This window comes from Bombina bombina, chromosome 7 (genome assembly GCF_027579735.1).
Source record: "Bombina bombina isolate aBomBom1 chromosome 7, aBomBom1.pri, whole genome shotgun sequence".
Classification (NCBI taxonomy): Eukaryota; Metazoa; Chordata; class Amphibia; order Anura; family Bombinatoridae; genus Bombina; species Bombina bombina.
In genome coordinates, this window is record NC_069505.1 from 68,656,076 (window position 1) to 68,682,124 (window position 26,049).

Consider the following 26,049-nt stretch of genomic DNA (forward strand, 5'->3'; position numbering starts at 1 on the left):
TTTCACTTCCTTTTCTCTCTTCCCCCCTTTCATACGTTGTCTTCTTTTCCCGCTGTCACTTTGCTCGACATCCCTCCTCTCAGTTTACCCGTGTTTCTTACGGTATCATTTGATATAGTTTGAGAGTTACCTGCGACATGTCTGGTTCTATTTTTTGTTTTCTCTCTGTATCATGATGCTTATATTACTGGTTTTACACTTCCCACTGCGTTTGGGAACCTATCTTTATTTTCAGTTTTATTACCAATAAAGCTTTAAAAACCAAAACAAAAAAAACCATTTTGAATCTGTTTAAAGGTACTAATGGGCTGCAATCCAACTCAAACTATACAAGAGCCTTCGTCAGTGAACAAGAGGACTCAAGATTTATAAGAAGGAATTTAGCGACACAGATACTTTAAATATACAGACTCGAGTGTAACTTAAAATGCACATACATTTATTAAAAAGGTTAAAAACATTCACAACACATTTCTAATATATATATATATATATATATATATATATATATATATATATATATATATATACACACCTGTATTGGGCTCTTTGCTGTTAAGAAAATAAAAAAGCATATTTATGCAATATTCATATTTAACCCCTTAATGACCGCGCAACACTTTTCCATGTTCTGTCCGTTAGGGACCAGGGCTGTTTTTACATTTTTGCGGTGTTTGTGTTTAGCTGTAATTTTCCTCTTACTCATTTACTGTACCCACACATATTATATACCGTTTTTCTTGCCATTAAATGGACTTTCTAAAGATACCATTATTTTCATCATATCTTATAATTTTACTATAATCTTTTTATAAAATATAATGAAAAATGAAAAAAAAAAAACACTTTTTCTAACTTTGACCCCAAAATCTGTTACACACCTGCAACCACCAAAAAACACCCATGCTAAATAGTTTATAAATTTTGTTCTAAGTTTAGAAATACCCAATGTTTAAGTCATTTTTTTTTTTCCAAGTTATAGGGCAATAAATACAAGTAGCACTTTGCTATTTCCAAACCACTTTTTCAAAACTAGCGATAGTTACATTGGAACACTGATATCTTTCAGTAATCCCTGAATATCCCTTGACATGTATATATATATTTTTTTAGAAGACATCCCAAAGTATTGATCTAGGCCCATTTTGGTATATTTCCTGCCACCCTTTCACTGCCAAATGCGATCAAATAAAAAAAAAATCGTTCACTTTTTCACAAACTTTAGGTTTCTCACTGAAATTATTTATAAACAACTTGTGCAATTATGGCATAAATGGTTGTAAATGCTTCTCTGGGATCCCCTTTGTTCAGAAATAGCAGACATATATGGCTTTGGTGTTGCTTTTTGGTAATTAGAAGGCCGCTAAATGCCGCTGCGCATCACACGTGTATTATGTCTAGCAGTGAAGGGGTTAATTAGGGAGCATGTAGGGAGCTTCTAAGGTTAATTTTAGCTTTAGTGTAGTGTAGTAGACAACACCAAGTATTGATCTAGGCACATCTTGGTATATTTCATGCCACCATTTCACCGCCAAATGCGATCAAATTAAAATAAACTTTAAATTTATCACAATTTTAGGTTTCTCACTGAAATTATTTACAAACAGCTTATGCAATTATGGTACAAATGGTTATAAATGCTTCTATGGGATCCCCTTTGCTCAGAAATAGCAGACATATATGGCTTTGGCATTGCTTTTTGGAAATTAGAAGGCCGCTAAATGCCGCTGCGCACTACACGTGTATTATGCCCAGCAGTGAATGGTGTTAATTAGGGAGCTTGTAGGGAGTTTGTAGGGTTAATTTTAGCTTTAGCGTAGAGATCAGCCTCCCACCTGACACATCACACCCCCTGATCCCTCCCAAACAACTCTCTTCCCTCCCACACCCCACAATTGTCCCCACCATCTTAAGTACTGGCAGAAAGTCTGCCAGTACTAAAATTAAAGTTTTTTGGGAGGTTTGAGTTTAAAAAAAAAAAATTCTGCTGTGTAGGATCCCCCTTAGTCCCCAACCTCCCGGATTCCCCCCCAAACAGCTCTTCAACCCCCTCTCTGCCTTATTGAGCACCATATTGGGTACTGACAGCTATCTGCCAGTACCCAGTTTGAAATAAAAATGTTTTATGTTTATTTTTTATTTTAAAAATGATGCTTCTTTTCTGTAGTGTAGCAGCCCCCCTTAAGATCCAACCCCTCACCCTCTCCCAGATCCCTTAATTTTATAATCCGCCCCTTCCCAGTCCTCTCTTCCACCCTCGCATCTACAGCATATGAAGCCTTTTGTAGGCATCCCACCCGCGCGCACACCCGCACGCGATCCCGGCCCCCTCCTCCACTGATGACCGCCCACCTGCCTCCCTGGATGAGCTCCCACCCACCAACGATAACGGCTATCAATGGCCGATGCAGAGAGGGCCACAGAGTGACTCTCTCTGCATCAGATGGCTAAAAAAAGTTATTGCAGGATGCCTCTATATCGAGGCATCACTGCAATAACATGAAAGCGGCTGGAAGAGATCAGGATCATTTCCACCACTTTCAAAGACCAACGACGTATGGGGTACGTCCTTGGTCATTAACTGCATTTTTTTGCAGGACGTACCCCATACGTCCTTGGTCGTTAAGGGTTTAATAAATAGAAAACATAATTTATGCTTACCTGATAAATTCCTTTCTCCTGTAGTGTAGTCAGTCCACGGGTCATCCATTACTTATGGGACATTAACTCCTCCCCAACAGGAAGTGCAAGAGGATCACCCAAGCAGAGGTGCTATATAGCTCCTCCCCTCTACGTCACACCCAGTCATTCGACCGAAAACCAAACGAGAAAGGAGAAACTATAGGGTGCAGTGGTGACTGGAGTATAATTTAAAATTTAGACCTGCCATAAAAAAACAGGGCGGGCCGTGGACTGACTACACTACAGGAGAAAGGAATTTATCAGGTAAGCATAAATTATGTTTTCTCCTGTTAAGTGTAGTCAGTCCACGGGTCATCCATTACTTATGGGATACCAATACCAAAGCTAAAGTACACGGATGACGGGAGGGACAGGCAGGATCTTTATACGGAAGGAACCACTGCCTGAAGAACCTTTCTCCCAAAAAACAGCCTCCGAAGAAGCAAAAGTGTCAAATTTGTAAAATTTGGAAAAAGTATGAAGAGAAGACCAAGTTGCAGCCTTGCAAATCTGTTCAACAGAGGCCTCATTCTTAAAGGCCCAAGTGGAAGCCACAGCTCTAGTAGAATGAGCTGTAATCCTTTCAGGAGGTTGCTGTCCAGCAGTCTCATAGGCTAAACGTATTATGCTACAAAGCCAAAAGGATAGAGAGGTAGCAGATGCTTTTTGACCTCTCCTCTGTCCAGAATAAACGACAAACAGGGAAGAAGTTTGGCGAAAATCTTTAGTTGCCTGTAAATAAAATTTCAGGGCACGGACTACGTCTAGATTGTGCAGAAGTCGTTCCTTCTTTGAAGAAGGGTTAGGGCACAATGATGGAACAACAATCTCTTGATTGATATTCTTGTTAGTGACTACCTTAGGTAAGAACCCAGGTTTAGTACGCAGAACTACCTTATCTGAATGAAAAATCAGATAAGGAGAATCACAATGTAAGGCTGATAACTCAGAGACTCTACGAGCCGAGGAAATAGCCATTAAAAACAGAACTTTCCAAGATAACAGCTTGATATCAATGGAATGAAGGGGTTCAAACGGAACCCCCTGTAAAACGTTAAGAACTAAGTTTAAGCTCCACGGTGGAGCTACAGTCTTAAACACAGGCTTAATCCTAGCCAAAGCCTGACAAAAAGCCTGAACGTCTGGAACTTCTGACAGACGTTTGTGTAAAAGGATGGACAGAGCTGAGATCTGTCCCTTTAAGGAACTTGCAGATAAACCCTTTTCTAAACCTTCTTGTAGAAAAGACAATATCCTAGGAATCCTAACCTTACTCCATGAGTAACTCTTGGATTCGCACCAGTGTAAGTATTTACGCCATATCTTATGGTAAATCTTCCTGGTAACAGGTTTCCTAGCCTGTATTAAGGTATCAATTACTGACTCTGAAAATCCACGCTTTGATAAAATCAAGCTTTCAATTTCCATGCAGTCAGCTTCAGAGAAATTAGATTTTGATGTTTGAAAGGACCCTGAATTAGAAGGTCCTGTCTCAGAGGCAGAGACCAAGGTGGACAGGATGACATGTCCACTAGATCTGCATACCAGGTCCTGCGTGGCCATGCAGGCGCTATTAGAATCACCAATGCTTTCTCCTGTTTGATCCTGGCAATCAAACGAGGAAGCATCGGGAAGGGTGGAAACACATAAGCCATCCTGAAGGTCCAAGGTGCTGTCAAAGCATCTATCAGGACCGCTCCCGGGTCCCTGGACCTGGACCCGTAACAAGGAAGCTTGGCATTCTGGTGAGACGCCATGAGATCCATATCTGGTTTGCCCCAACGTCGAAGTATTTGGGCAAAGACCTCCAGATGAAGTTCCCACTCCCCCGGATGAAAAGTCTGGCGACTTAGGAAATCCGCCTCCCAGTTCTCCACTCCTGGGATGTGGATCGCTGACAGGTGGCAAGAGTGAGACTCTGCCCAGTGAATTATCCTTGATACTTCCATCATCGCTAGGGAACTCCTTGTCCCTCCCTGATGGTTGATGTAAGCCACAGTCGTGATGTTGTCCGACTGAAACCTGATGAACCTCAGAGTTGCTAACTGAGGCCAAGCCAGAAGGGCATTGAGAACTGCTCTCAATTCCAGAATGTTTATTGGAAGGAGACTCTCCTCTTGAGTCCACGATCCCTGAGCCTTCAGGGAATCCCAGACAGCACCCCAACCTAGTAGGCTGACGTCTGTTGTTACAATTGTCCAGTCTGGTCTGCTGAAGGGCATCCCTCTGGACAGATGTGGCCGAGAAAGCCACCATAGAAGAGAATCTCTGGTCTCTTGATCCAGATTCAGCGTAGGGGACAAATCTGAGTAATCCCCATTCCACTGACTTAGCATGCACAATTGCAGCGGTCTGAGATGCAGGCGTGCAAAAGGAACTATGTCCATTGCCGCTACCATTAAGCCGATTACCTCCATGCATTGAGCCACTGACGGGTGTTGAATGGAATGAAGGACACGGCAAGCATTTAGAAGCTTTGTTAACCTGTCCTCTGTCAGGTAAATTTTCATTTCTACAGAATCTATAAGAGTCCCCAAGAAGGGAACTCTTGTGAGTGGTAAGAGAGAACTCTTCTCCTCGTTCACTTTCCACCCATGCGACCTTAGAAATGCCATTACTAACTCTGTATGAGACTTGGCAGTTTGGAAGCTTGACGCTTGTATCAGAATGTCGTCTAGGTACGGAGCTACCGAAATTCCTCGCGGTCTTAGTACCGCCAGAAGAGAGCCCAGAACCTTTGTAAAGATTCTTGGAGCCGTAGCCAACCCGAAGGGAAGAGCTACAAACTGGTAATGCCTGTCTAGGAAGGCAAACCTTAGATACCGGTAATGTTCTTTGTGAATCGGTATGTGAAGGTAAGCATCCTTTAAATCCACTGTGGTCATGTACTGACCTCTTTGGATCATGGGTAAGATTGTCCGAATAGTTTCCATCTTGAACGATGGAACTCTTAGGAATTTGTTTAGGATCTTTAAATCCAATATTGGTCTGAAGGTTCCCTCTTTTTTGGGAACCACAAACAGATTTGAGTAAAACCCTTGTCCGTGTTCCGACCGCGGAACTGGATGGATCACTCCCATTAGTAAAAGGTCTTGTACACAGCGTAGAAACGCCTCTTTCTTTATCTGGTTTGTTGACAACCTTGAAAGGTGAAATCTCCCTTGTGGAGGAGAAGCTTTGAAGTCCAGAAGATATCCCTGAGATATGATCTCCAACGCCCAGGGATCCTGGACATCTCTTGCCCAAGCCTGGGCGAAGAGAGAGAGTCTGCCCCCCCACTAGATCCGTTTCCGGATCGGGGGCCCTCACTTCATGCTGTCTTAGGGGCAGCAGCAGGTTTTCTGGCCTGCTTGCCCTTGTTCCAGGTCTGGTTAGGTTTCCAGCCTTGTCTGTAGGGAGCAACAGCTCCTTCCTGTTTTGGAGCAGAGGAAGTTGATGCTGCTCCTGCCTTGAAGTTACGAAAGGCACGAAAATTAGACTGTCTAGCCCTAGGTTTGGCTCTGTCTTGAGGCAGGGCATGGCCTTTACCTCCCGTAATATCAGCGATAATTTCTTTCAAACCGGGCCCGAATAAAGTCTGCCCCTTGAAAGGTATGTTAAGTAATTTAGATTTAGAAGTTACATCAGCTGACCAGGATTTTAGCCACAGCGCTCTGCGTGCCTGAATGGCGAATCCGGAATTCTTAGCCATAAGTTTAGTTAAATGTACTACGGCATCAGAAATAAATGAATTAGCTAGCTTAAGGGTTTTAAGCTTGTATGTAATCTCATCTAATGGCGCTGAGTCAAGGGTCTCTTCCAGAGACTCAAACCAAAATGCTGCCGCAGCCGTGACAGGTGCAATGCATGCAAGGGGTTTGCAATATAAAACCTTGTTGAACAAACATTTTCTTAAGGTAACCCTCTAACTTTTTATCCATTGGATCTGAAAAGGGCACAGCTATCCTCCACCGGGATAGTGGTACGCTTAGCTAAAGTAGAAACTGCTCCCTCCACCTTAGGGACCGTTTGCCATAGGTCCCGTGTGGTGGCGTCTATTGGAAACATTTTTCTGAATATAGGAGGGGGTGAGAAAGGCACACCGGGTCTATCCCACTCCTTAGTAACAATTTCAGTAAGTCTCTTAGGTATAGGAAAAACGTCAGTACTCGTCGGGTACCGCAAAATATTTATCCAACCTACACATTTCTCTGGGATTGCAACTGTGTTACAATCATTCAGAGCCGCTAACACCTCCCCTAGCAATACACAGAGGTTTTCCAGCTTAAACTTAAAATTTGAAATGTCTGAATCCAGTTTATTTGGATCAGATCCGTCACCTGCAGAATGAAGCTCTCCGTCCTCATGTTCTGCAAATTGTGACGCAGTATCAGACATGGCCCTAGCATTATCAGCGCACTCTGTTCTCACCCCAGAGTGATCTCGTTTACCCCTAAGTTCTGGCAATTTAGACAAAACTTCAGTCATAACATTAGCCATGTCTTGTAGAGTGATTTGTAATGGCCGCCCTGATGTACTTGGCGTTACAATATCACGCACCTCCTGAGCGGGAGATGCAGGTACTGACACTGAGGCAAGTTAGTCGGCATAACTTCCCCCTCGCTGTCTGGTGAATGTTGCTTAACATGTACAGATTGTCTTTTATTTAAAGTAGCATCAATGCAATTAGTACATAAATTTCTATTGGGCTCCACCTTGGCTTTTGAACATATTGCACAAAGAGATTCCTCTGTGTCAGACATGTTTAACAAACTAGCAATTAGACTAGCAAGCTTGGAAATACTTTTCAACTAAATTTACAAGCAATATGCAAAACGTTACTGTGCCTTTAAGAAGCACAGAAAAACTGTCACGGTTGAATAACAATGAACCGGATTAGTTATAGAAACCAAATTTTCACAGTAAAAGCATAAATTTAGCAAAGGATTGCACACATTAGCAATGGATGATTAACCCTTAATATCAGAAAAAACGTATAACAATTGAAAATATAAGCGTTTTTTATCACAGTCAAAGCACAGTCTCACAGGTCTGCTGTGAGTGATTACCTCCCTCAAAACTAGTTTTGAAGACCCCTGAGCTCTGTGGAGATGTCCTGGATCATGCAGGGAGAAAAAGGCAGACTGTGACTGAATTTCTGATGCGTAGTAAAAAGCGCCAAAATAGGCCCCTCCCACTCACAATACAACAGTGAGGGAAGCTCAGTAAACTGTTTTAATTTAAAACAAACGACAGCCATGTGGAAAATAATGCCCAAAACAATTTTTCACCAAGTACCTCAGATAATTAAACGATTTAACATGCCAGCAAACGTTTAAAATCTAATTTATGAAATGTCATTAAAAGCCTGCTGCTAGTCGTTCACACTGCAAGTTAGGCTAAAAGTTATATGCATACAGTATTTTCCCAGTGAAGTGCCATTCCCCAGAAATACTTAAGTGTAAACATACATACATATCAGCCTGATACCAGTTGCTACTACTGCATTTAAGGCTGTACTTACATTATATCAGTATTAGCAGTATTTTCTCAGTCAATTCCATTCCTTAGAAAATAATATTACTGCAACATACCTCTTTGCAGGTGAACCTGCCCGCTGTCCCCTGATCTGAAGTTACCTCACTCCTCAGAATGGCCGAGAACAGCAAATGGATCTTAGTTACGTCCGCTAAGATCATACAAAAAAACTCAGGTAGAATCTTCTTCAAATTCTGCCTGAGAAGAAAAACAACACACTCCGGTGCCGTTTTAAAATAACAAACTTTTGATTGAAGATATAAAAACTAAGTTTAATCACCACAGTCCTCTCACACATCCTATCTATTAGTTGGGTGCAAGAGAATGACTGGGTGTGACGTAGAGGGGAGGAGCTATATAGCAGCTCTGCTTGGGTGATCCTCTTGCACTTCCTGTTGGGGAGGAGTTAATGTCCCATAAGTAATGGATGACCCGTGGACTGACTACACTTAACAGGAGAAATATGTATTTAACAATTAATAACATATTTTGCTATGTAAAGTACATTGGAATGTGAAACATTCATATTCTCATGTCAGGTTACCACATTTAAGAATATGAGATCGAGTTTGCACGAAAGTTTTTTGCACTTTTTTTGCTTCATTGACTTCTATAGGGAAATACATTAATGCACTCGCAATTTTCAAAGTTTGGGCTTTTTACAAGCGTCGGCTTACAGTGCAAGCAAAAACTTTTTACTTTCGTCTTGTAATACAAGCACTACCTGACATGCACAAAAACCTTAATTCTAGCGAGGGTAGCGTAAACATTTACCCGTTTGCAGGTGCACTATAAATTAGGGCTCCACTTGTAATCTAGCCCTAAATACTTAGTAAAAATTAGCAGCCTTCCTGAAGTAGCCAACACACTTTTTCAGGGCAAAGTCTTTGCCAGTTTTGAAAGACTAACATTTATTTTGTTAGTATTATTTCATAATGACATTTTACTCGATTTGGACAAGTACAATAAACAATATGGACAAGTATAACAAACAATATGGGCAAGTACAACAAACAATATGGGCAAGTACAATAAACAATATGGACAAGTACAACAAACAATATGGGCAAATACAACAAACAATATGGACAAGTACAATAAACAATATGGACAAGTACAACAAACAATATGGGCAAATACAACAAACAATATGGACAAGTACAATAAACAATATGGTCAAGTACAACAAACAATATGGGCAAGTACAACAAACAATATGGGCAAATGCAACAAACTATATGGGCAAGTACAATAAATAATATGGACAAGTACAACAAACAATATAGGCGAGTACAATAAACAACATGAGCAAGTACAACAAACAACATGTGCAAGTACAACAAACAATATGGGCAAGTAAAACAATCTATATGGGCTAGTACAATAAATAATATGCAAGATGTTAAGGTTCCTGTTTGGGAAAAAATAACTAATTTATTACAAATGTTCCAAATGTTTGTTTTTAAAAAAAAAAACAAATTTGGTATAAAGAAACCTCATAAATGCTGGGTGTATCAAATATGATACAAAAATGTATTATATTTGGAATTTATTTTTCAAAAAAATTTGCTTTTCAATTATGTCTAAAGGTGCAATAAAGAGTTCACATTAAAAAAAAAATAGATTTTTTATTATTTCATTGGTCAGGCTTTACAGAGTTAAAAAATAATTAAAAAACAAAATTATACAAAGCTAACTGCTAGATTACGAGTTTTGTCGGTAAAAACTTGCGTTGCTAACGAGCCTTTTTTTCAGCGCTCACTTTAAACAGCGCTGGTATTACAAGTTTTCTGAATGGCTGCGTTAGCCTCAGAAAACTGAGCATTGAGCAACTTTAGCGCCACTTCTCACTGTAATACCAGCGTTGCTTACGGTAGCGGGTAAGATGGCTAAAACGTGCTCGTGCACGATTTCCCCATAGGAAACAATGGGGCTGAGACGGCTGAAAAAAAACCTAACACCTGCAAAAAAGCAGCATTCAGCTCCTAACGCAGCCCCATTGTTTCCTATAGGGAAACAAATGTTATGTCTGCACACACTAAACAATACCCCGAGTCTAAACACCCCTAATCTTACACTTATTAACCCCTAATCTGCCTCCCCCGACAACCTCGCCACCTGCATTATATTATTAACCCATAATCTGCCGCTCCGGACACCGCCGCCACCTACATTATAGTTATAAACCCCTAATCTGATGCCCCCAAAATCGCTGACACCTACATTATATTTATCAACCCCTAATCTGCCGCCCCCAACGTCGCCGCCACCTACCCTACAATTATTAACCCCTAATCTGCCGACCGGACATCGCCGCCACTATAATAAATGTATTAACCCCTAAAACCGCCGCACCTCTCGCCTAGCAAACGCTATAAAATTTGTTATTAACCCCTAATCTGCCATCCCTACCATCGCCGCCACTAAACATACAATTATTAATCCATAATCTGCTGCCCCCAACGTCGCTGCTACTATATTAAATGTATTAAACCCCTAAACCTAAGTCTAACCCTAACACCCCCCTAACTTAAATCTATTTTTAATAAATCTAAATAAAATTACTATAATTCAATAAATTATTCCTATTTAAAACTAAATACTTACCTATAAAATAAACCCTAATATAGCTACAATATAACTAATAGTTACATTGTAGCTATTTTAGGATTTATTTTTTATTTTACAGGCAACTTTGTATTTATTTTAACTAGGCACAATAGTTATTAAATAGTTAATAACTATTTAATAACTACCTAGATAAAATAAGTACAAAATTACCTATAAAATAAACCCTAACCTAAGTTACAATTACACCTAACACTACTCTATAATTAAATTAATTACCTAAACTACCTACAATTAAATACAATTAAATTAAATAAACTAAATTATGAAAACCCCCCCCCACTAAATTACAGAAAATAAAAAAGAAATTACAATATTTTAAACTAATTACACCTAATCTAATCCCCCTAATAAAATAAAAAAGCTCCCAAAAATAATAAAATTCCCTACCCTACACTAAATTACAAATAGCCCTTAAAAGAGCCTTTTGCGGGGCATTGCCCCAAAGTAATCAGCTCTTTTACCTGTAAAAAAAATACAATACCCCCCCAACATTAAAACCCACCACCCACATACCCTACTCTGAAACCCACCCAATCCCCCCTTAAAAAAAACTAACACTAACCCCCTGAAGATCACCCTACCTTGAGCCGTCTTCACCCAGCCAGGCCGAAGTCTTCATCCAATCCGGCAAGAAGAGGTCCTCCAGAGGGTCCGAAGTCTTCATCCTATCCGGGCAGAAGAGGACATCCAGACCGGAAGAAGTCTTTATCCAAGCGGCATCTTCTTTCTTCATCCTTCCAGAGGGGAGCGGCACCATCTTGAAGACCTCCGACGCGGAACATCCTCCTTGACCGACAACTAGACGACGAATGACGGTTCCTTTAAATGACGTCATCCAAGATGGCATCCCTCGAATTCCGATTGGCTGATAGGATTAAGGTAGGACAAATCTGATTGGCTGATTCAATCAGCCAATTGGATTGAAGTTCAATCGATTGGCTGATCCAATCAGCCAATCGGATTGACCTCGCATTCTATTGGATGTTCCGATCAGCCAATCGAATGCAAAGTCAATCCGATTGACTGATTGGATCAGCCAATCGGATTTTTCCTACCTTAATTCCGATTGGCTGATACAATCCTATCAGCCAATCGGAATTCGAGGGACGCCATCTTGGATGACGTAATTTAAAGGAACCTTCATTCATCGTCTAGTCGTCGGTCAAGGAGGATGTTCCGCATCGGAGGTCTTCAAGATGCTGCCGCTCCGCTCCAGAAGGATGAAGAAAGAAGATGCCGCTTGGATAAAGACTTTTTAATGTTGGGGGGGTTATTGTATTTCTTTTTACAGGTAAAAGAGCTGATTAATATGGGGAAATGCACTGCAAAAAGCCCTTTTAAGGGCTGGTAAAAGAGCTGATTACTTTGGGGCAATGCCCCGCAAAAGGCCCTTTTAAGGGCTATTTGTAATTTAGTGTAGGGTAGGGAATTTTATTATTTTGGGGGGCTTTTTTATTTTATTAGGGGGATTAGATTAGGTGTAATGAGTTTAAAATATTGTAATTTCTTTTTTATTTTCTGTAATTTAGTGGTTTTTTTCCTCGTAATTTAGTTTATTTAATTTAATTGTATTTAATTGTAGGTAGTTTAGGTAATTAATTTAATTATAGAGTAGTGTTAGGTGTAATTGTAACTTAGGTTAGGGTTTATTTTACAGGTATATTTGTATTTATTTTATCTAGGTAGTTATTAAATAGTTAATAACTATTTAATAACTATTGTGCCTAGTTAAAATAAATACAAAGTTGCCTGTAAAATAAAAATAAATCCTAAAATAGCTACAATGTAACTATTAGTTATATTGTATCTATATTAGGGTTTATTTTATAGGTAAGTATTTAGTTTTAAATAGGAATAATTTATTGAATTATAGTAATTTTATTTAGATTTATTAAAAATAGATTTAAGTTAGGGGAGTGTTAGTGTTAGACTTAGGGGTTAATACATTTAATATAGTAGCGGCGACATTGGGGGCGGCAGATTAGGGGTTAATAATTGTAGGTAGGTGGCGGCGATGTTAGGGATGGCAGATTAGGGGTTAATAACAAATTTTATAGTGTTTGCGAGGTGGGAGTGCAGCAGTTTAGGGGTTAATACATTTATAATAGTGGCGGCGATGTCCGGTTGGCAGATTAGGGGTTAATAATTGTAGGTAGGTGGCGACGACGTTGGGTGCGGTAGATTAGGGGTTAATAACTATAATGTAGGTGTCAGCGATGTTAGGGGCAGCAGATTAGGGGTTCATAGGTATAATGTAGGTGGCGGCGATGTCCGGTCGGCAGATTAGGGGTTACAAATTTTTATTTTAGTGTGGGGGCCTCAGTTTAGGGGTTAATAGGTAGTTTATTGGTGTTAGTGTACTTTGTAGCACTTTAGTTAAGAGCTTTATGTTCCGGCGTTAGCCCATAAAACTCTTAACTACTGACTTTTAAATGCGGTAGGAGTCTTGGTGGTAGAGGCTGTACCGCTCACTTCTTCCAAGACTTGTAATACCGGTGTTAGCCAAATCCTTTTAAAAAGATAGGATATGCAATTGACGTAAGGGGATTTGCTGTATGGAAAAGTCGCGAAAGAAAAGTGAGCGGTACACCTGTACCTGCCAAACTTGTAATACCAGCGGACGTTAAAAAGCAGCGTTAGGACCCCTTAACGCTAACGCCAAACTCGTATTCTAGCCGTAAGAGTTTTAAATAAAAAAGGAGAAAATATAATTTAAGACTGTACCAGCATAGTCTTTGGACAAGGAAACATGGAGGAAATAATTATCACCACGCTAATGTTGGTAGTTTCACGTGTGAAAACGAAAAATGTATTTTGCTAAATTCTACATTATCATTTTGAGTGAGATCAGGTTTCTGGCCATTCCCCTTTCAGAGAGAGGGCAAGGAATGTAGCCTCCCCAGGTCATAAACCAGCTCCAAAGGCTTGGCTGAAATTAGAGGATACATTTTATTTTAGGAATATACAGTAACAATACACTTATTGTGATACCAGACATGACATATCAGTCATATTTGATCACCCAGTAAATTATTTAAACATATGCTAGTAGGTCTGATGTAAGGGATTTTCTATCCTGATAGGTTGACAACAGGGGTCTGACAGTCTTTGAATGAACTCAGTCCAGCAATGAAAATAAATTGACTCTGATCAGTAAAAGTTACTGAATCCTAATTTTAGATATTAATCAAAACCTCCCTGAAAGAACGTATGTCCACTTCAGTAATGAAAAATAACTACCCTTTTAACCAGAAAAGAGAAAATATCTTAACTCCTAACATCCAGATAATATTTACCCCAGGATATTATCATGACAAGCTGGGCATAACCTAGTTCCCTCATTTGGCACACATGGTGCTGCAACTGGAGATTGACCAGGCAAGCATGGAGAATGGGTTGGTAAGAGTTTTAGAATTGATTTACTCAGTTTATGTAGATATAAGCAGCTGAGTGGTGTTTGGTCTGTGACCAGAAATATAGCTCAGAAGGAAATGTTGGGTTTCCTCTTACAAGATTTCATGTGTTCCAGAGTATAACATCAAGTACCCTCATATTCAGCTGATTGCAAAGATGTCAAATTGTGTTTAGACTTCACATAAGTTATCAGTAAAGAAAATACAAATTATACATTAAAAGGTTTTCAATTATACTTAAACTTTTAAATTTGCCAATACAAGTAATTAAAGGGATATTAAACCCCCCAAAATTATTTCATGATTCAGACAGAGAATACCATTTTAAACAACTTTCCAATTTACTTCTATTATCTAATATGCTTCATTCAGATATCCTCTGTTAAAGAAATAGCAATGCACATGGGTGAGTCCAACACATGAGGCATCTATGTGCAACCGCCAATCAGAAGCTACTGAGCCTATTTAGATATGCTTTTCATGAAAGAATATCTTGAGAATAAAGCCAATTAGATAATAGAAGTAAATAAGAACATTGTTTAAAATGGTATTCTCTATCATGAAAGAAAAAATTGTGTATAATGTCTCTTTAACCTTATAGGTTATATGTTTAATCTTACGCAATGTTTTCAGATTTCAGGTTGAGTCAAGACAGATATTACTATTTTGGTACATTCATGTCCAGGTAAAAGGTAAAATAAAAATCTATCTACAAATAATTGTCTGCGTGGATTTCTTTATAACTAAACTGAAATAAACTCAATTTAGGCATTCTGTTTTCTATAATAATTTGCAGTTTCCCAAGAGCTATGTGTTAGTACAAAAATAATTTGCTTAGGTTCTCCCTAATGCTTATATCTAGAGCGCATAAGCAAACAAAACCTATTTTAATGTTGCACAGTCTATTAGACTCCGAAAAATATCTACTTTGTCCTTTAAAACCTGATATAATTCCATTCACTGTTTAGTTATCATACTCAGTGATAACCTTGATTTCAGAAAAGGGAAATGCTCTACCACATGCATTGCTTTATATAATTCTGCTGTTTTATTCTAGCATTGTGCTAATCAGAGCTCTATTGCAGAACTGGTACATTCTTATTCAAGTTAATGCAAATTACTGATCACAGTATAGTGTTCCATTTTTTATTTAAAAAGTTCTGAAGACATTCATTATTCTAGGAATATTCCTGGCCAATCAGCTGAGAGGCATGATGTCTTTATGATCTAAGCTAGCGCACATTACAATGAAATGGGGGATCCTTCTGCTAAATTTATATTTGATCAGAATAATGTAATGGCTTCTTCTTGTTCTGGTTTAATAATTTATTTTATCCAATATGAAAAGGTTAATATTTCATCCGTTCATATGTCAAGCAGTCATTGTCTAAACGTCTCTCTGCTTCCTCAATTTTTTCATGTATTATGTAGTAGAATATTAGTCTTTTTTTTTTTTTACCTATTTTTATTCCATTTTTATTTTATTTTTTATTTTTATGGGAAAGGGAATTCTAAAGAGCAAGAAAAAAAGTATATTGTAGTAAGGCAAAGTTGCACTAAACATTGAGTAGTACAAACAGGAATATGTGTTTCTTAAACAAGTACATCATTGTAAATTGGATTAAGTATGAATAATAAAAAAAAGTACAAGATAGCCAAGGAACATGAGTATTAATATTGGTCCCACTGGCTTTTTTCCCAACGAATTTGACATATTATTTATATTAGGTTGATTAATCAATAAGTCTTATTTCATATATGATAAGAGTAAAGTGATTGCTTCATGTGTACTGATTTAATAATTAACTTGATAGTTTTAGAAGTTTGTATATCTAGATAAACTTTACAGGAATATATTTATTGCATTAAAATAATGTCTCAAGCCAAATTAACACACTGACTTTATTGTACAATAAATTCTGCTAAAATATTATAGAACCCTCTCAGGGGAAGAACTTTAATTGGGGTAGCAGGTGCAGTGACACCAAGGCCTGGGTGGGGGAGCATAGTGGCCAGTCTATACAAAGGTGTGTCACTGCCTATGTGGTTATAACCTGTGTATAGATATTCATAATCATTATACAGTGCGCATACTCATCAGTATATAGATACTCACATCATTATACTGTACAGCATACTCATCAGTGTATAGATACTCTCATTATACAATGCAGCACACTCATCAGTGTATAAATACTCACATTATACTGTGCAGCATACTCATTAGTGTATAAATACTGACATCATTATACAGCACAACATACTCATCAGTGTATAGATACTGACATCATTATACAGTGCAGCATACTCATCAGTGTATAGATACTGACATCATTATACAGTGCAGCATACTCATCAGTGTATAGATACTCACATCATTATACAGCACAGCATACTCATCAGTGTATAGATACTGACATCATTATACAGTGCAGCATACTATTCAGTGTATAGATACTCACATCATTATACAGTGCAGCATACTCATCAGTGTATAAATACTCACTTCATCATACTGTGCAGCATACTCATCAGTGTATTGATACTCACATCATTAAACAGTAGAGCATACTCATCAGTGTATAGATACTCACATTATTATACAGTGTAGCATACTCATCAGTGTATAGATATTCACATCATTATACAACACAGCATACTCATCAGTGTATAGATACTCACATCATTATACGGTGCAGCATACTCATCAGTGTATAGATACTGACATCATTATGCAGTGCAGCATACTCATCAGTGTATAGATACTCACATCATTATACAGTGCAGCATACTCATCAGTGTATAGATACTCACATCATTATACGGTGCAGCATACTCATCAGTGTATAGATACTGACATCATTATGCAGTGCAGCATACTCATCAGTGTATAGATACTCACATCATTATACAGTACAGCATACTCATCAGTGTATAAATACTCACATCATCATACTGTGCAGCATACTCATCAGTGTATTGATACTCACATCATTAAACAGTACAGCATACTCATCAGTGTATAGATACTAACATCATTATACAGTGTAGCATACTCATCAGTGTATAGATACTCACATCATTATACAGTGCAGTATACTCATCAGTGTATAGATACTCACATCATTATACAGCACAGCATACTCATTAGTGAATAGATACTCACATCATTATACAGTACAGCATAATCATCAGTGTATAGATATTCATAATCATTATACAGTGCAGCATACTCATCAGTGTATAGATACTCACATCATTATACAGTGCAGCATACTCATCAGTGTATAGATATTCATAATCATTATACAGTGCAGCATACTCATCAGTGAATAGATACTCACATCATTATACTGTGCAGCATTCTCATCAGTGTATAGATACTCACATCATTATACAGTACAGCATACTCATCAGTGTATAGATATTCATAATCATTATACAGTGCAGCATACTCATCAGTGTATAGATACTCACATCATTATACAGTGCAGCATACTCATCAGTGTATAGATACTCACATAATTATACAGTGCAGCATACTCATCAGTGTATAGATACTCACACCATTATACTGTACAGCATACTCATCAGTGTATAGATACTCACATCATTATACTGTACAGCATACTCATCAGTGTATGGATACTCACATCATTATACTGTACAGCATACTCATCAGTGTATAGATACTCACATCATTATACTGTACAGCATACTCATCAGTGTATAGATACTCACATCATTATACTGTACAGCATACTCATCAGTGTATAGATACTTACATCATTGTACAGTGCAGCATACTCATCAGTGTATAGATACTCACATCATTATACTGTACAGCATACTCATCAGTGTATAGATAATCACATCATTATACAGTGCAGCATACTCATCAGTGTATAGATACTCACATCATTATACAGTGCAGCATATTCATCAGTGTATAGATACTCACATCATTATACTGTACAACATACTCATCAGTGTATAGATACTCACATCATTATACAGTGCAGCATACTCATCAGTGTATAGATACTCACATCATTATACTGTACAGCATACTCATCAGTGTATAGATACTCACATCATTATACAGTGCAGCATACTCATCAGTGTATAGATACGCACATCATTAAACAGTACAGCATAATCATCAGTGTATAGATACTCACAACGTTATACAGTGCAGCATACTCATCAGTGTATAGATACTTTCATCATTATGCAGTGTAGCATACTCATTAGTGTATAGATACTCACATTATTATACTGTGCAGCATACTCATCAGTGTATAGATACTCACATTATTATACTGTGCAGCATACTCATCAGTGTATAGATACTCACATCATTATACAGTGCAGCATACTCATTAGTGTATTGATACTCACATCATTACACAGCACAGCATACTCCTCAGTATATAGATACTCACATCATTATACAGCACAACATTCTCATCAGTATATAGATACTCACATCATTATACAGTGCAGCATACTCATCAGTGTATAGATACTCACATAATTACACAGTGCAGCATACTCATCAGTGTACAGATAATCACATCATTATACAGTGCAGCATACTCATCAGTGTATAGATACTCACATCATTATACAGCACAGCATACTCATCAGTGTATAGATACTCACATCATTATAAAGCACAGAATACTCATCAGTGTGTAGATACTCACATCATTATACAGTATAGCATACTCATCAGTGTATATATACACACATCATTATACACTACAGCATAATCATCAGTGTATAGATGCTCACATCATTATACAGTGCAGCATACTCATCAATTTATAGAAACTCACATAATTACACAGTGCAGCATACTCATCAGTGTATAGATACTCACAACATTATACAGTGCAGCATATGTATCTGTGTATAGATACTGACATCATTATACAGTGCAGGATACTCCTTAGTGTATAGATACTCACCACATTATAGTGTGCTGCATACTCATCAGTGTATAGATATATCATTATACAGCACAGAATACTCATCAGGGTATAGATGCTCACATCATTATACAGTGCAGCATACTCATCAGTGTATAGATACTCACATCATTATACTGTACAGCATACTCATCAGTGTATAGATACTCACATCATCATAAAGTGCAGCATACTCATCAGTGTATAGATACTCACATCATTATAGAGTGCAGCATACTTATCAGTGTATAGATACTCACATCATTATACTGCACAGCATACTCATCTCATCAGTGTATAGATACTCACATCATTATACTGCACAGCATACTCATCTCATCAGTGTATAGATATTCACACCATTTTACTGCACAGCATACTCATATCATCAGTGTATAGATACTCACACCATTATACTGCACAGCATACTCATCTCATCAGTGTATATATACTCACATCATTATACAGCACAGCATACTCATCTCATCAGTGTATAGATACTCACACCATTATACTGCACAGCATACTCATCTCATCAGTGTATAGATACTCACATCATTATTCTGCACAGCATACTCATCTCATCGGTGTATAGATACTCACACCATTATACTGCACAGCATACTCATCTCATCAGTGTATAGATACTCATACTCATCTCATCAGTGTATAGATACTCACATTATTACAGTGCAGTGTGTTCACTATTATTGTATAGTTATTACACCATTATACAACATATACTTACATATTCATCTTATTTAGACAGTGGATTTAGTATACATTAGCTCACATCATTATACAGCACAGTGTGCTCACTGCCAGTGTATAAATAGTATAATTATAAAGTGCAGCATACTCATTATCAGTGTGTATATGTATTATAATTTAGAATTGACTTCTATTATCAAATATATGTTGTTATCCTTTGCTGAATGAGCAGCAATGCACTACTGAGAGCTGAACACTTCTGCTGAACCAATCACAAGAGACAAATGTGTGCAGGCACCAATTACCATTTAGCTCAAAGTAGTGTAGGATATGTACATATTATTTGTAACAAGAGAACAAAGTACATTTGAAAATAGAAGTGAATTTAAAATTGTGTGCTCTATCTGAACCATGCAAATTAAATGTTTTCTTCCCTATCCCTTTAAAAGGACACAACACATCTGCAATTAGAAGACATTTTTGTTGTCTTGCTATAGAATAGCATATTCATCAGGTGTAGATATTTAAAAAAAAAAAAAAAAAAAAAAGCTAAATAGCTGCAATTGACCTATTTTGGAGAAGCCAATCAGCGCTTGTTACTTGAGAATACTTGCATTGTTTCACAGTACATTATTTTGGTAACCTCTGTTCAGGCCAGTTAAAGGGACACTGAACCCAATTTTTTTTCTTTTGTAATTCAGAAAGAGCATGCAATTTTAAGCAACTTTCTAATTTACTCCTATTATCAATTTTTCTTCATTCTCTTGCTATCATTATTTGAAAAAGAAGGCATCCAAGTTTTTTTTTTGTTTCAGTACTCTGGACAGCACTTTTTTATTGGTGGATGAATTTATCCACCAATCAGCAAAGACAACCCAGGTTGTTCACCAAAAATGGGCCGGCATCTAAACTTACATTCTTGCATTTCAAATAAAGATACCAAGATAATGAAGAAAACTTGATAATAGGAGTAAATTCGAAATTTGCTTAAAATTACATGCTCAATCTGAATCACGAAATTAAATTTTTGGGTACAGTGTCCCTTTAAGGACAGATATGTAGCAGGGTTGGAATTGGGAAGTCTGTAGTGTGCAATTCCAGTCATCAGAAATGGAAAATTTACAATTCATAGAGTTAAATTACATGAAAAGGGGAAAAATAATGAAAGTATATTGCAAAGTTGTTCCACTATGCATAATTTTGCAATAAAAATAAATGCAAGAGGAACCTATACAGAACCCATTGAACTGCCTAACACCAAAGCAGATTCTATTAATGGGACAGTAAATACCTTGAGATTTTTATATAAAATGTTAGTGTTGCAATATATTTTTATTATTGATTGTATCACCTTTTCATGCAATCTAGCTCTGAAAATTGAGCCATTTTTAATTTTCAGACATTGATATGCACCCTGCTGACCATGCAAGGCTATTTGTGCTACATATATGTCCCTAATTGGATTTATCAGATAACAGCTGCAAAACAATTCACTATATACATTGGTTAGCCTTGTTGTATGTGGACTAAAGCCCAGATTGGCTGATCTATATAAGGCAGATGGTGGGTGCAGTTTGGCAATTGATAAACAATTCCTGTAAAAAGGATGTTAATGTGTTTTAAAACATTAAGACTTGGCTGGTAGGCTATTCTGTAGTAACAAAACATAAATGTCTTGTAATTACAAGGTGTTTCCTGTCCCGTTTATTCACAGTCATATCACTGACATATTCCATTGCCTAAACATTTTTTTCTCGCTCATAGCCTCTTATCCTCAAACCCAAAATGGCTTTTTTACCATCAACATTCTCTGCCTTTTGTGACCCTTTTTCTCCATTCAGCCTCATAGCTAAAAACATTGCCTGTCATTTTCAGGTAAAACGCAACTCCAACAGATAATACATCTCTTCTAACCTTACAGTAATCATTCTCTATGCACCTCTTTCCAAACCACCATTTCAGCTATTTGATATCTGTAGCAATACAAAAGACACAAAGAAATTGATACTAACCTAGGGGTTAAATCCTACCAAAAAAAAGTGTGGGAACTAACCAAGACTTACATCCCTCTCGGAATTAATATTGTTTTATACACACACACACACTTTATTAATATGTATATACTCTATATACTTTGGTTAATGAAAAAAATTAAATGCAATAACCTTTGGTCTCAACCACTTAAGATACAATAGTGCCTTATCTGCTAAGGGGAGCTAAATAACCCCAGAATAAGTCACACAGAAATGTAAGCACCATGTGTTTCACGCAGTGCAGGGTGATCACACAGCAGGGCTGCTGACAGGCTTGCATTTAGTGTATTTTAGGGAGTGTTATTGCCCATTACTAGAGGATCTCACTATCCCTCTAACCAGACTATGCTACAGCTCCTCCCACCAACAGCAGCAGTGTTTACTGAAGCGTTTCTGTTCTCTTTCCAAGGAAAATTTAGTTCCACCTGCAAAAATAGTGCAGGAACTCCGTTCCCATGCATCCCTGCTCGACTTGACCCTTGTACTAACCCATTAAAACATATCTCCTCCTTTTCTTATATCCTAACCTCGGCTGTGACCCACTTGATTTGCTTTTCTGTAAACAATGGCATATTTATTTACAGAAAGAGATTCGCTCAACTAGGAATGAACAGCGGTCCAGTAGCTTGTATTTTGAGGTTCACCACCTGAGAGCAGCCTCTTTTAGTGTAATTGTCTTCAGTGCATAGCACACATATTTACCGGAAAGCACTCAAAAAGGAAATACAGAAAGAGTAGCACTCAACCAACTCCATTTAAGTTGTTGTCATAACATGCATTTTGAATGAGCCTTCCTTTGACTTAACTTCTCTACTAATGCTTAACCTCTTTATTTTCTTTCATCTCTAAACAATGCCAAATTGGCCTACCAGAACACCAAGAGATTTCCTGGTGGGCAGCATCAGCTGGGGCTGACCAGCTACAATTTAAAGGGGTGGTTCTGCTGGTGAGGAGATGCAGTTGTATCACCTCTCCTATTTTATCCTCTGAGCTATACGTATTTCCTTTTAAGTTTTATTTCCTAGACCATGTACCATTTTAGTATCTTTGAATGTTTGAATCTTTGAATGTTTCAAGTGTCTAGTCAAGTCACACTATGAGGCCCATTTATCAAGCCCTGTATGGAGGTTGTGGGCCGTGTTTCTGGCGAGTCTTCAGTTATAAAGACCGCTGCTCCATAACCCTGTCTGCCGGCTCTGAACAGGCGGACAGGAATCGACACAATTCAATCCGATCGAGTACAATCGGGTTGATTGACACCCCCAGCTGGGCCGCGAATCGGCATTGAGCAGCATTGCACCAGCAGCACTGTCGGATCAGGTCCGCAATACCTTTTGATAAATAGGCCTCTTTGAGACAAAGTGACACACTGTTTTGAGTGTCTTCTCTAGCTCACACTATGGATAATCATTTTCCCTCTGTGAAAGGGAGTTATGGATAAAACTGGGTTGTAGTGTACCTGTATAATAACAATCTGGTATTTTTTTTAATAAACTAATATAATTTAATTCTGAAAGAAAATATTGGGGGTAGGAGAATGCCAGTAATCCTTGAGAAAAATAGGTCATGTGCAGGGGCAGAATTACCATTGGTGCAGCAAGTGCGGTGGCACCAGGGCCCAAGAGCTGGACGGGGCCCATAATAGCCAACCTATACTTAGGTGTGTGCAGAATTTGTACAATCCTAATGCAGGGAAGCCTTTTATTAGTGTAAATTGCAGATTTATCTATCCTTAAACTAATTATATTGAGCAGAACATATTACTTTTGCTTTTTATTGAGAACTTTATGGGGCCTTAGAAAATCTTGCTCAATGGCCCTCTGTTGAGAAGGTCTGCTATTGGGCGTCTACTGGTTTTCAACATTTTCCATGCTTTTTATTCCCAATACGACCCTGTCTCTAAACTATTCAACAGTCAAGTCTACAATCACCTTACAGACTTACTAAACTCCAAATCCCTTCTTGGCACCTCTAAATTCTTGCTTTCAACCTCAACAGTCTACTGAGAACATACAATTCTCATTACTTCTCCTAGACTTTTCTGCTGATTTTGATTTTGTAAAGCAGATATTCTCCACTCCCTTGGTTTATCTGACACTGCTCTTTCGTCAATTGAATCTTAACCCTTTAACTCATTCATCAAAGTCTCATTTTCTTTTAACATCTCACCATCTCTGCTACTGTCTGTCTATGCACCTAAAGGCACAGCCCTCGGCCCCCTACTCTTTTAAATCTATAGTTTTTCACTTGGGAAATGCATAATCTTGTTTGTGTTGCAATATCTGTTCTATGCTGATGACACACAAACCTATAAATTATACACCACCCAATCTTCTCCCTTTTAAAAGGTATCACAGAGAGTGTAATTAACTTTGATTCTTGATTGTGTTCCCACCACCTCAAATCAATGTGCATGTGACACTGATGTTTTATCAGCATACCAACATTTCAAATCACTGTTGAAAGCTCTACTATAACACCAGCATTACCTATTCCACAATTTTGCAAAATCAACACGGTTACATACATTAAAGGGACAGTCTAGTCCAAAATAAATGTTCATGATTCAGATAGTTAATAGCAAACAGAGCAAACTCTTGAAGGTGACAGTACGTACGATACAGACTCAGGTTATATATAAAGACACTAATCGTGCCAGAGTGGAGTGCACAAATGAGGGGTATTCACATAACCTGGATCCAACAGAAAAACCAGGAACAAATAATGTTGGGAACAATGGTAGTTCAACGTACGGGTAACCCCACTAGCTCTATAGCCTTGCTTACCGGACTCTTGCAGCAGGCATCGGTATCTTATATTACCTCTTCAGAATGCTCTTGCTTCTTCACCGGTTCGGCTTAGTGTCCTCGTAGGAAACCACGCTGCTCCAGGTTACGCCCAGTGATTCAGATAGGGCATATAATTTTAAACAATATTCCAATTTACTTTAATCACCAATTATGCTTTGTTCTCTTGGTAGTCTTAGTTGAAAGCTAAACTTAGGTGGTTCATATGCTAATTTTTTAGGCCTTGAAGGCTGCCTCTTATCTGAATGCATTTTGACAGTTTTTCACCACTAGAGGGTGTTAGTTTCTGTGTGTCATATAGATAACACTGTGCTCACGCATGTGGAGTTACCTAGGAGCCAGCACTGATTGGCTAAAGCGCAAGTCTGTCAAAAGAACTGAAATAAGAGGGCAGTTTTCAGAGGCTTAGATACAAGGTATTCACAGAAGTAAAAAGTATATTAATATAACTGTGTTGGTTATGCAAAACTAGGGAATGGGTAATAAAGGGATTATCTATCTTTTAAAACAATACCTCTGTGATTACATTGTATCTAAGTCTTTGCAGACTGCTCCATTATCTCAGTTCTTTTGACAGACTTGCATTTTAGCCAATCAGTACTGACTCAGAAATAACTACATATGAGTGAACACAATGTTATCTATATGGCACACATGAACTATCACTGTCAAAATGCACTGAGATAAGAGACAGCCTTTAAGGGCTTAGAAATTAGCATATGAGCCTACCTAAGTTCAGTTTTCAACAAAGAATAAAGCAAATTTGATGATAAAAGTACATTTGAAAGTTGTTTAAAATTACATGCCCTATCTGAATCACGAATGTTTAATTCTGACTAGACTATCTCTTTAATTTACCATTTGCATCCACAACCAATCACTTCCTAGATCTTGTCTCTTCTACCTAAAAAACAAAATACATCTATTTTTTTTGCACAAGACACAATAAAATATCTGGTTTGCACATTTAAAAGGAATAGTATAGTCAAAATTAAACTTTCATGATTCAGATAGAGCATGCAATTTTAAGCAACTTTCTAATTTACTCCTATTATAATTTTTTTTTTGTTAACTTGCGCCTACATTTAGAGTTCTGCGTTAGCCATCAAAACCAGCGTTAGGGGCTCCTAACGCTGGTTTTGGCCACCCGCTGGTATTTAGAGTCAGTCAGGAAAGGGTCTAACGCTCACTTTCCAGCCGCGACTTTTCCATACCGCATAACCCCCTCCGCCATTTGCGTATCCTATCTTTTCAATGGGATCTTTCTAACGCTGGTATTTAG